At 40.5% G+C, this 13,858-nt stretch overlaps 1 protein-coding gene across 4 annotated transcripts in view; it reads right to left on the bottom strand.

Moving 5' to 3' along the window:
• Window positions 1–13,858, bottom strand: part of LOC124143981 (rho family-interacting cell polarization regulator 2-like) — a 119,882-nt gene that overhangs the window by 65,624 nt on the left and 40,400 nt on the right. The window lies entirely within an intron of this gene.

The raw sequence follows: 13,858 nt of genomic DNA, 5'->3' as shown, positions 1-13,858 counted from the left end.
ATAATCACGGTGGGGGACACCAGAAATGGGCTTCACACATTGTACCCATGTCGGGAATCAAACCCGGGTCTTCGGCGTGACGAGTGAACGCTTAAACCACTAGGCTACCCGACCGCCCCTCACATCAGATGACCAGTGCCGTGTACTATCAGTTGCAGGTCAAGTTCTTAAGGCCAAAATCCAAGGGGGTAGAAAATGAGGTCAGTCAACATCCTAACCAACGACAATGCCTTGCAGGCACATCAGTCTTCAGCAAGTTTACCTAAAGCCACTGAATATCACAAGTCAAGTGCCTCTATAAACAAGGTAAACACTTCAACTGAAGAAACATAACTACAAACCTTTAATTAAACTCATAATCCATTCAGTTGAAAGCATCTTTTGTGAAAAATAAATATTGTATTGTCTTTTGTCAAATGCTGACAAAGAAAATTACATACATAAAAAGTTATTGGAAAATACCTCAATATTTAATATCTAATATAATGGTGAACCTGGTTATTAATATTAAAAACATCAAGGCCTTTACTAGGGTCATAATAACATTCATATTTATATCCTGTCCAAAAAGAACCAATATGGAAGCTATGAATTCAAGAAGAGTTGATGACACTATATGTTCATGGAAGATGTCCATGCCATCAATTACAGCTGCTGTGAGTGAGTGAATGACGTTTTACGCCAGTCAGCAACATTCCATCAATATCGCTGTGGCTGTAAATAACCGAGTGTGGATCATGCTAAAACATAGGAAACAATCCACACCATGGGGGCACCATTCAATAAACCAAATCACAAAGCTTGACCACCAGATACAATCTTCTTGGCTCTTTGGACAAGCAATAGAGTTCTGACGACTTTCTCACACCCAAAGCGTCCCTGAGTGAGTGAATCACAAGAACTAATATTCTGGTTGAGAAAAACAGAGCATCCCTGTAACCACAACAATGTCTTTCCTCAACACCAGTTGACAAACTCAATGCCATCAAACTCACACGATATTGACACAACTGATAAATCCCTTGCATTGTATTACACGATCATCACCGAGACTGAAGCATCATCCTCCAGCTATGCCCAACAGGTAAACGGACGTCTGGTAATGAAATGCAACAAATCACAGAAATCCCCCCTAAGCAATGCATCATTAGGACGGCCATGCTGGACAGATCGTCACACAAACAAGAAATCCATAACACGATGATGGCACAAACATGGCCAAACAGCCCGACACTGTTCTCCATATCGGTCAAACACACCAAGGCTTGGGAAGGATTTACTGTAACGCAAACAATTACGCTAAGAATTATTTCAAGGTCGACCAATAGTGATCGCTGTGTTAGCTGCCTGACTAAAGCTATCATTCAGGTGACATGTTTGAATACAAGGACAATTAACACCCTTCTTTCATCCGATCACCTTGATTAGAACAAAGGTCTACAGAGAGATCAAGGGCTTAAGATAATCTAATTCTGAGGTAAATCTTCACCTGTTGAGTGGAGTTTGTGGTTTTTTAAAAAATGTTCATGTTTAGCATCCCACCACTTTGGGGGAGCAAACTCCGCAGGTAAACTGACGCCCGTTAATGTAATACAACAAATAACAGGTATACCTCAGCATAGATGTATACATCATTTTAATTTTGATCAACATTTTGTGTGAAACTCCTGGTCAGTCAGGGGGAACAACCTTTCTTTCTTCCAACAGGAACCTGCCAGGTCTGTGAGTGAATGAGTTGGGTTTAACGCCACTTTTAACAGTATTCCAGTTATATCACAGCGTGTCAGCTTAATAATCAGAAAAGCCCGAAGTGTTGCAGGTCTGACATTTACCACTTCAGTAAAACCCACGAGCAGGGTATGGTGCTTACAAACCGAGAAACATAATCGGGGCGAACCGGGATTCGAACCCACAATCATAGGTTTCTGGCATGCCCAAGAGATGCACAGCAAATCTCGGCGCCTTAGATGACTGGGCCAACCGTGCCCCCAGGTCTGTTCGAACCTGGGTCTTCGGCGTGACGAACGAACGAACGCTTTAACCACTAGGCTACCCGACTGCCCCTAATAACAATGAAGAAATTCCTGTTTTATGTCATACACTTAGTAATGTATCAGACCTGAGTTTTGCAAAAAGGTCCATATTTTGTGATGTATACACGACATGACAGTTATTCATATACACTAAATGGTGCTGCTAAATAATTACGAAAACAACAAGAATCTTGGATAGCACCTGATACCCAATAACACACAGACCATCTTTGAACCTGACACATCTACGCATGACCAGCAAGGAAGAAAAGAAACATCCATGATCTGTTTCTCTGTCAGTTTGCTAAATAAACCTCAGTTTTCATTGTTTTGTTTGACCGAGTTGTTTTGTTGACAATATGTACAAGCAAGGTTTGGCAGTGTTTGGAACCAATCAACATGCAAATTAGTCGAGAGGTAAAAACTTGGGATCCTCCACACTCATAGAAACGCTTCAGGTTGACCAGGAAATGACATAAGGTAGACATTATCTAAAAATAAGGCATTAATGTTGAAGATAGTGTTTTAATTTAGTTTTTTCCGACATGGTGTGTCAGCCTAGTGTGGGAGGAAATACTGGACTGACGGAGTGAGTGAGTGAGTTGGGTTTAACCCAGCTTTTAACAGTATTCCAGTTATATCACAGCGTGTCAGCTTAATGTGGGAGGAAAGCTCGAAGTGATGCAGGTCTCAGACGTTTACCACTTCGTTGAAACCCAGGAGCACGGGTATGGTGCTGACAAACCTAGAAACATAATCGGGGCGAACCGGGATTCGAACCCACAATCATAGGTTTCTGGCGTGCCCAAGGGACACAACTCTGCACAGCGAATCATGGTGCCTTAGATGACTGGGCCACCCGTGCCCCTGGACTGATGAAAGTTGTAGATGTTGACCATAAGCATTATAGCTGAGTATCACCTGGTATCTTGCGATACGATACGTATCACGATACAGACTGACGATACCACTGGTATCACAATACACCACATCAAATCGTAAGACATGATGAAATTACTGAAATACAGCCCTAAAACCTCTTTCTCCATACATTTATTTGTTGTTATCTCAAAAACTTTAAGCAAGAAAACCACAACAACAAAACAGCTTTAAATGAAGGGATGGTTATTAAATGTAACAGTTAGTCAGAGTGTCACCAACTACCACGTCCTTGTGTTCTGCCATGCTATTGGTCGCGCTATGCTACTTCTGCCATTACCTGAGGTAACTCCATTAGGTCCTGTTCTACTTACAGCGTATCGCATTCTCATAAACCAACGATTCAAGTATCATTTGTTCCTAAGTATCAATGATATCGTAGGTATCGGTGAATCGTTACAGCCCTAATAATTATGATGCCATATCTTTAAGTGGGATTTATATAGCTGTAGTACCAATGACAGAGGATTTAAGTTTCTTATTCTTTCATTGCAATGTTTCACGATAGGTGTAGGTACCTTTAACAAACTCGATGAAGGTACCTGCCTACCCAAGTGTTGCATAGAAAGAATAAAGTCACTTCAGCAAAAAGATGACCAAATGACAAGGGGAGAACTAAAATGGTTATTTTCACTTGCCCAAAGACAGCATCTATCATCTCTTGGAATGGCCCGAATTCTCGTGCTCAGCGATATGGTAAGCGTATAAAACAGCCACATGGTGTCAGTTATCCAGCAAATGAAAAAAGTACAATATTCCCCAAACAATTGAGTGTAGTGGTTTGTAGCATCTCAGAACAATATATACATGATTCAGTCTTCCTAACACTTTAATACCTGTCCAGGCAAACTAAATGGTTAAACCCTCATAAAGGAGGCTTTAAAATGAACATATTCAAAGTAATGCACAAGATCAATAAATACATGTTATCTCTCCTCCTAACACTTTAATACCTGCTCAGTCAAATTTTATGGTTAAACCCTCATAAAGGAGGCTTCAAAATGAAGAAAGTCTGAATTCAAGAAGCCTGCCATGGTGTTTTCATTCATGTAACAATGACACAACACCTTTATATGACTGAACTGAGTTTATACATAATCATATCTGAGATCGAAAACTCACTTGGATTAATTTCATCTTCCTGATCCATCAATTACGGTACTTGACACCGGCCGCTGACCATACAATTTGTTTGAAATCAGGATATTCTCTACAACTTTTTACCACGGATAATGAGTGAACGAGTTGGGTCTAATACCGCATTTAACAGTATTTCCGATATATCAGCATCTCAGCATCATGTGGGGGGAGAGCAAGTCATGAAGCAGGCTGTATGTAGTCTACCAGTGTCTGAACATTGTGAAACCCACTAGTACTGTATGATGGCTACAAACCAATGATGACAATGTTAAGTATATTATCTTCCTTATTGTGACATTCCAGCACTGATCAATGCACAATACCCTTTACACAAAGGATTGCAGTGAATACAATGCACAGAATGTCCTGGGATGATAAACTAAGTCATAATTCCGGGTTGAAAATTCTGTTAAATTAGCTTGAATAAGTCTGCAACATTTGCTAGCCTACACTGTTAACAGAGCCTGTATTATTACCTGGATGTATTATATATACTCATCAAGAAAAGAAACGCAAATACTGTATAGTTTGTTTAATATATGATGAATTACCCATATGCAAGAGATATTAGACTGGTTTGATGAATAAATAAACATACTGGCATGTTGTGTGAACCGATGCTCATGAACGCATCACATGTGATGTGACAGATCTATGACTCGAGATGCACCATTTGTCTTTTTGCAGAATTAGCGTGTAAAGTTGGAAATCACATGCAGCATATCGTGATAAGAATAAAGACACTCGGTAAAAACACTTGACTGATTGTTAGTTTTGTCATTAAGTGGTACACAGAGGAAACATCTCATCTTAACTTACACTCTTCTCAATGTTTCTGTGGTTTGCGTTTCTTTTGGTGGTGAGTATATAACTCACATATACCGTCAACTGGTCACCATATGGTACCTCCCCCTGTCCTTATCATCGAGGTACACAGTGAATATCTCTGACATGAAATCACTCATTAAGATGGACCGAGAACCAGAGTAAAATTGGGCTGTCGATGTTTATACTCTGATCTAACGAGTCAAAGAACTTGTCCATTTTCATCTTAACACAAGAAAAAGAACAAGGGCATGACATGAAGGCCGTTTAAAATTAATTCTTTGATTTTCATCCTCCTCCCCCCCCCCCCACACACACCCCACTACAAAACACCCACCTCACATCAGTTTATTGTCGCTAACAAGCTACAGATGAAGGAAATCAGTGTTTTGCCTTCATTGTTTACGATATACCTGGTCCTGCCCGACATCCATGCCTCACGTGAATCCTATGTCAACAGTTTAGGTACAGATGCAGATGAACAGCTTTAGTGAAAGTCAGAAAATTATCTAATTTAAAGGCTGGAGACCAAACATGAAAAAAACAAGAAAAGCGCCATGTTTAGGTACAGATGCAGATGAACAGCTGACCAACTTAAGTGAAAGTCAGAAAATTATTTAAGTTTTTAAATTTAAATTTATTTAGGCTGGGAACCGAACATGAAAAAAAACGAGAAAAGAGCCATGTTTAAGTATCTTGTCAAATCCACTTACACTATCTATCCAGAATGAGGGTATTAATGCATCTGGTGTTCCCATCAGTACATTTGCTTTCAAGAATCAATTTGTAAAGCACTCAAAAATTTCCGATATTCACATCAAACTATTCCTTCCCACACTTGTGTATCTTGACAAATACATACACTTAACATGTTTAAGCAGTCCATTGGAAATAGAAAAATCATGCTGAGTTGAGAGACGTCCAGACCATGCGAGCAATATTTTCATCACAGCAACAGCTCCCTTGACTCCTGGTAAAACAACCGAACGTGCCTTCTGCAGCCTACAGTTTACCAATCGACACACGTTTCATAGATTTAGAATCATGTAATACCATTGCAGTATCAGCATAATCACCAAAGTACAATAACATAAGTTAGTTTGCCTCTTTCAAACAGATTTTTTAAAATTACATTTTATGAACATCAATATACTAAAATATTAAGAGGACGGTCAAATAAAAATCTTACCATATGGTGGATAGCGCCTGTTAGGAAGACCTTTCAGCCAATGAAGGACAAGATTTAGGGTATTTTCATCTTTTAACGACGCCTTTCCATCTTTTACATCCTGTGAGAGTTGCGCGAGCTGGATATATCGAGCTGCCAGTTCATGTTCACGGGTCGTTGCCCATTTTTTCTCCTCGGGACAAACTGCTCTAACCATTGTTCCGATAAATGATTTTTCTTTTCAAGACAAAACGGTAATGAACCTGTGCTTCCAACTACTAGGAAGGTCTGACAAAGAAGTGAAGTCTATCTTGGCATCAATATTGTTTCAAGGCCAAAAAACAATGGTCCGAAGGTCAAGAAAATTCTCAGATTCCAAATGCTGAAAATAGTTGAAGTGTAAATCGGTGGCTCTGTCTAAAAGAAAGTCACAGGTCCTTGACAAGGTCGCCCCATCAATTGTCCCCAGATAGGTTGTGATGGTCTCAATACAAGTGGGAATCTCTGCACAGTTGATCTGAACTCCAATATCGACTTAGGTCAGATATTTCACACAGGTTATTGAAATGTCATCGACAAAACATATAAAGCTGTTGATCTTGGCTGGGAAACATATCTCAAACACACGTGAATATAACCTTTATGAAAACCAAAGTTCCCAAAATGAAATATTGGAAACTTTTGCCACGGAGTTATAAATATCATATAACCATCCCAAAGCAGAACTTCAAAGACATCGGCGACCGCGAGATACTCAGCGGTGGCAGCGAATCCAACGCCGTGAGTTCGACTGCAGCAGAGGGAGCAAGTCGTGCACAGGGCGCCAGTGAGCAGAATGATTCTGAATCAAGACAGCAGCAGGTTTTGTCCCAACAACAGGCCACTGATCAATCAAAGCAGGCTCAATGTACACGCAAGACACCGCAACATGACAAATAAACAGCCGTGGCAGTATCCGTGGATGGAGTGGCAGACGTATCGACACCTTCGTCTAACCAACCACACTACTCCGGACAAGTACATACAGCGCTCCTTAAAAGTCGGCAGCAAAGGTTTAAGAAAAGGCTTAATTAGTTTGAATGTCTTGTCCACGTGTCGGTCTCACTTCTCCACAGCATGCTCCAGAAAAGTGTCATTGTGTGTCCAAAGGATAACGTATTTGTATTTTTCTATTTGACTTGTGCCTTCTGGCTGGCCACCGGAATGTTTTGTAATTTCATGAGCAGAGAGTTATTTTGCTTTACAGCACTGACTCAAATTCTTATGCACACAATTTGAGTAATATTATTTGAACTCTCACCACGACTCTCTCAGCTGCTCTGCATCTGCCATTGATCAGCAAAATAGAATTACAAAGGTGTTTATACGCCAATATTTCAGAGACAGTGATATCAGATGTCATTTCCTCGGCAATATCATCAGATGGAAAATTGAAATTTCTTAAGAGTTTTGGGGCGGAATTGTTGACAACCTTCTTGAAGGGTTTCCTTGATGAGGGTTTGCTCATGATGACAGATCTGTTCTAATATTATCAGTTGTGTGGGAAACGGTTTTCTGTTGACAAAACTTCAAAGCTGCTTCCAAGTATGTTCAATCACTTCGTCTTTATGAATTTGCTTTACACAAGAAAGACATCCTGACTCAAGGTCAGTAATTGAATTGCACATTTCTGGAAATTTTTAGCAATTTTCTGGTAACTCACATTTTTGGTTACCATAGATACAGGAACGCAATTTACGGAACAAATTGTTGATGAAGCAGAGACAACACTTCCTGCAGACCCAATTCCAAAATACTGCGTTCTATGCACGTATAAATTGACAATGGGTGCAACTCATTTACAGTGGGCGTCCTGTGGGATTTTTGAATAATTAAATTTATCAAAAATGAGATCCAAAAAAGCATTGATGTTTTAATAATTAAATTTATCAAAATTGGAGATTGCATGTTACATCTAATGATGTTAATCTATTCTGGTCAGAACACTCAAAGTATAGTAAATGTGTAAATGGTTGATTGTCACCAATCTAACATTGAAATCCCCATCAATAATAATCAGTTTAAGGAACTTCTGTGTATGTGCAGTGGAATGACATCAATGACATTTCAGGACATCAAGTGAAGTGTGACCCAGGTAGCCATGCTCATGACTTGGGTTGGCTCGTTGTTTAACGCTGCACTCAGCAACATTCCAGCTATATGGCGGCGGTCTATAAATAATGGAGTCTGGACCACACAATTCAGTGATTAATATCATACGCATTGATCCATGCAATTGAGGTCGATGACATGCATCAACTAAGTCAGCAAGCCTTCATGACTACCCGATCCTGTTAGTCGCCTCTTACGACAAGCATAGTTGCCTTTTACGGCAAGCATGGGTTGCTGAAGACCTATTTTACTCGTGGTCTTCATGAGTTGCTGAATACCTATTCTACCCCGGATCTTCATGGGTTGCTGAAGACCTATTCTACCCCGGATCTTCATGGGTTGCTGAAGACCTATTCTACCCGTGATGTTCAAGGGTCTGCAGTGATATGACATCAATAACATTTTCAGACATCAAGTGAAGTGTGGCACAGGTAGCCATGCTCATGACTTGGGACCCCAAATATGTTTTAATGAGAATACCCTGCTTTTGAAAAGCGATAGATGCCAGCAAAATGGTAATCAGGCCACAAAAAACCAAATTGATCATGAGGGAGTGAAAGGCGAAGCAGTGAGTACAGTAGGTTAACTTGGCTTTGCATCGAACAGCATTGAACAGTATTTCAGTTTTACCATGGGGGGTGAGCTTATTGTGGGATGAAAGGTTGAAGAGAGGTGAAATTGGGTTATTGCGCTTATATAGCGACGTGCATGTGTGTGTGTGTGTGTGTGGCTGCTTGTACTAGTCCGGACTGATGCCGATTTATAGTGCTAGCACACTGAGATATCATGCCGCAGTTTAACATGGATACCCCACTCAGACACAGCATACTGACTCCGAGCCGACCAGTCCTTGTTTTAGCCCTTTAATGCCGAGCGCCAGACAGGGTAACAACAAGTATCATCTTTTAACGTCTTTTGGTATGACGCGGCCGGGGATCGAACCCCAGACCTTCCGCTCTCCGGGCGGACGCTCTACCACAAGACCACGGAGGCGGGCGATGAAAGGTTGAAGAGATGTAGGTGCTGGATACTTATCACTTCAGTAAAACCTATCTCCACAGAGTATGGTGCCGACAAACCTTGAAACATGAAGGTAAATCTGGGATTCAAACCCACAATCATAGGTCTGTAGCACACTCATGTGACTACTCTGCACAATTATCGGTCAATTAAACTCCAGTGAATAATGTTTTATTTCTTTTACAAATGAAGCCATTGATACTAGTATCAGATAAGATCATAACTGTGAAAATGCATATAGAATATAACAAAAATGTAATTTCACAACAAAAAGGAAAGTGGTAGACACTAAAACATGGTACACATTCACAGGACTTACAATAGGTTTCAATATTACTTTCTTCCAACTTCATGACAAATCATAAGCCAATGACACATTGAACTTCAAAATACAGCTCCCCTCGAAAAACATACCAAGAAGTCAACAATGAAAGCTGAGGAAAAAGACTCCAGGAATCGAGAATCTCCGTGAATCCAAACATTACCTTCAGGTTCCTTGTCCGGAAACAGCAATCGCTGGGATGTCGATCGAGCCACAAAACTGATTGATCTCCATTTCTTCTGGCATGAAAATATACTGGGGGTCCTCTTAATGTTAGTTTCAAACATTTTATCCAGGTATGTTAGCACTGGGGACAGAGCAAAGTCACTCTGCTAATGGGCAGCAGGATCCACACCTCAATGTCCACCCAGATCAAGTCCTCATCACAACTGACCACCACAGCAGTGATCTCACAACTGACCACAACACTTATCTTTGCCACTCAAAGCTGTAAAACCACTTACACTCACTCAACCACGACAATCATTTCATCTAATTGACAAACATCAACTTATGATACAATAAATATAAATAATTGCCCTATTAACAAGATAAAAATAATTCATTTAAATAATCCATATTTTTAACTTTAACACACACAAATGAATAAAATGTGTCAGAAGGTTTACAGTAACATTCCTTTGAAGTTGCCAGCACGGTACAAGAAACTCACTTTGCATGTTTTTCACCAGGTAGAACAATAGGGAAGGTGAGGCTGATTGGTGCATTGTGTGGAACAATGGCCTGCACAGGTAATCAGACAATGCAGCCAGTGGTTGCTCCAGCTTGTTTGTCACAACATTGACAAATCAGCCACATTATGCCATTCATACACTTTTGTCCTCTGGATAAGCTAAGTGAAGCAATATCAAAATATTGTTGGAAGTTTTGTCCAAAACTTTTCATACATCATTCCAAAGATTTTCATCTTGGGGTTACCCATTTGACAGTGCATGTAACTTTTTCTTGTTGTCTATGTGCATGTGTATGTATGTGTGCTCCAGGCTATATCCTTAATATCTTGTTTGCAACAATGGTGAGCTGTTTTGCCATTAGGGGAACATCTGCCCATGAACCCCAGGCAACATTGAGAGTGAGTGAGTGAGTGAGTGAGTGAGTTGGGTTTTATGCAATATCATGACAGGGACACAAGAGCCGCAGTGGGGTTTAACATTCAAGACATTACCCTACATCAGGTCATGTCTTGACTGTCAATCCCCAATCACGTATCTTGGCTAAGGGACACTTAAAATGGGCTTCACAATATGTACCCATGTGGGGAATTGAACCCACGCCTTCAGCTATGTGTGCTTGCTTTAACCACTAGGCTCCCCCACCACCCCTTGTGTCTGAGTGAGTGAGTGAGTGAGTTTGGTTTTACGCCGCTTTTAGCAATATTCCAGCAATATCACGGCGGGGGACACCAGAAATGGGCTTCACACATTGTACCCATGTCGGCATTCGAACCCGGGTCTTCGGCGTGACGAGCTAACGCTTTAACCACTAGGCTACCCGACCGCCCCCCTTGTGTTTGAGGAATTGGTCGGTATTTCATCATCCAACACTGGTCATAGCTGTTTTGTTTCATTCATCTGTCATATCAAATTTTGATTACCATCAAATTTATTTTTTCTCTCCAGAAATTACTTTAGAATATGGATAATACCTGTTTTTATTGTGATTTTGTACTTTAAAAAAAATAAAAAGTCTAAAGCTTTATATGAAAATGAATGTTGATTTGCATTATATTATTAGTTTTGAGATGTCAAGGTTTACCAAACAAAATTAATGGTTTAAAATACACGAAAAACAATTGATTTGTTTTATTTCTAATAACATTTTTCTCTGCAATGAAGTATTATGGTCAACCATAATCAATAATGATCAATCAACAAAACATCATCAAAAACACTGGTAAGCGAATTACTGCATTACGTCACAAATTCAGGTCAATAAAATAAACTTTGATAAAAGAAAAAGCCTAATTTTCTGCATTATGATCAATTTATAAACCAATAGAATATACAAGAGAAACGGTTTTGCATCTTTACAAAAAATACATTTGTTACATCACTGACTGAATTCTTACTGAGAAAAGCTCAATTGTACTTTATGTAAAGCAACGTTTACTTATTTGCAGGTAGCCAGTTTAAACAAACGCTCAGACGGTGGAAATGTGACGTTTGACATCATCCGCCCAAGCCCATTGTTTTCAATTCATTTCACTAATTTTATTTCATCATGTAGCTAGTCAGTATTCTACCTTAAGCCTAAAGCACACCCACAGACACACAGGCTTCATGACTACGCATACATGGAGCAAGGCAACAATGCAGGTGAGCTCATCAAGTCCCACTGTTTCACCTGCCAGGTATCTCCTCTGTCCCCATTGTTACCTGGTGGGGGGCAGGGTCTTAACTTCATCTTAAACACGGACTGATCCTTGCCCATGGTCATCAGCACACCTTGATGCTGAACGTCACTGAATACTGACGATTACAATTGTGTCCATGACTCATGACTTGCCAGTCTTTTGTTTGAGTCTTCGTCTCAGACTTCCCACACTTCTCAATGTCTGTCTACTGCTCTGTAATCTCGCAGGTCACTTGTTACTAGGATGTCACATTCCCATATTTGTCTAGAAATTGTACAACACTCGTTAAATGTCAAACTACGTTTTTAGTGATTTTCATTTTTATTTAGCTTAACATCATCTGTCTCTGACTTTAGCCACAGATCTGAAGTTCAACTGTTCTTCCCAAGCTGTTTCTAATGACTTCTGTAAATGCTGTTCATATGGAAAATAATACTGTCCTGGACAACTTGTGGTCTAGCGGATACAGTGTCTGCCCGGAAAGTGGAAGGTCAGCGGTTCAATCTCCCGTTGCATCATACCAAAGATGTGAAAAGATGGTACTTGTTGTTACCCAGCACTGTGCTCGGCATTAAGGGGCTCAAACAAGGACGTGTTGGCTTGGAGTCAGTATACTGTGTCTGAGTGGGGTATTCATGTTAAACTGCGGCATGGCTAGCACTTTAAATCCAGCATTAGTCCGGACAAGCTCAGGAAGAGAGGAGACATTGCTATATCAGTGCAATAATCACCTCAACTACCTCTCGAACTTCAATGTGAGGTGAGGTGAAATGGGGTTTAACGTCGTGTCCCAAGATTATTGCACTTATATAGCTACGTGCATGTACGTGTGTGTGTTTGTCTGGCTGCTTGTACTAGTCCGGACTGATGCCGATTTATAGTGCTAGCTCACTGAGATACCATGCCGCAGTTTAACATGAATACCCCACTCAGACACAGTATATTGACTCCGAGCCGACCGGTCCTTGTTTTAGCCCCTTAATGCCGAGCGCCAGACAGGGTAACAACATCTCAAACTGGGCTGAGACTGATCATTGAAGGGAGGTGAGGTGAAATGGTGTTTAACATCGCGTTCAAAATTTCTGCACTAAAAAAGCAATGTGCATGTACATGTGCGTGTGTGTCTGTGTGACTGCTTGTACTAATCTGGAATAACACTGATTTTATATTGCTTGCCAACTGAGATACCATGCCGCAGTTAAACATGAATACCCCACTCAGACATTATAAGTATACTGACTTAGTTAGACATAGTTTAGCCCCTAAATGCCGAGTGTCAGGCAGGGTTGATGCCTTACCACGACTGTCCTAAGAACTATGAGAGCTAATTTAGGAGCAATGTTCGACAGGGAGAGCATTTAAGTTTTATGTCTGTGAGGAAAGACATCTCAAAGTGAACATTTTTCTCAAACATTAATGAAACTCCTTGCACCTTTTGTTCTGTAAATAATCAAATCTGGACCAGACAACCCAGTGATTGATATCATGAGCATCGATCCATGCAATTGGGATAGGATGACATGCATTAACCAAGTCGGCAAGCCTGATCCCGTTAGTCACCTCTTATGACAAGAACAGTCACGTTTTACGGCAAGCATGGGTGGCTGAAGACCTATTCTAATCAGGATCTTTATGGGGATCCTTGTTCCTATCAACTGTTGGTATGAGCAGGTTGTTATGGAAGTTTCAGAAATACTACAGTAATGTCCTCTCCAGGCTTAAAACCGGACCTTTGTGTCCCAAGAGAATGCTTAAACCACTAGCTCTTCAATATTAAGCATGAAAGTCAGGGTTCCTTGCTGTAATCCAAATTGTTTGTTTGTTTGCTGTTTAACGCCGCACTCAGCAATATTCCAGCTATATGATGGCAGTCTGTAAAATAATCA

Source organism: Haliotis rufescens, unplaced genomic scaffold, assembly GCF_023055435.1.
Source record: "Haliotis rufescens isolate VD_foot unplaced genomic scaffold, xgHalRufe1.0.p SCAF_6, whole genome shotgun sequence".
NCBI lineage: Eukaryota > Metazoa > Mollusca > Gastropoda > Lepetellida > Haliotidae > Haliotis > Haliotis rufescens.
The sequence above is the reverse complement of the archived record's forward strand: the minus strand, read 5'-3'. Positions and strand labels throughout refer to the sequence as shown.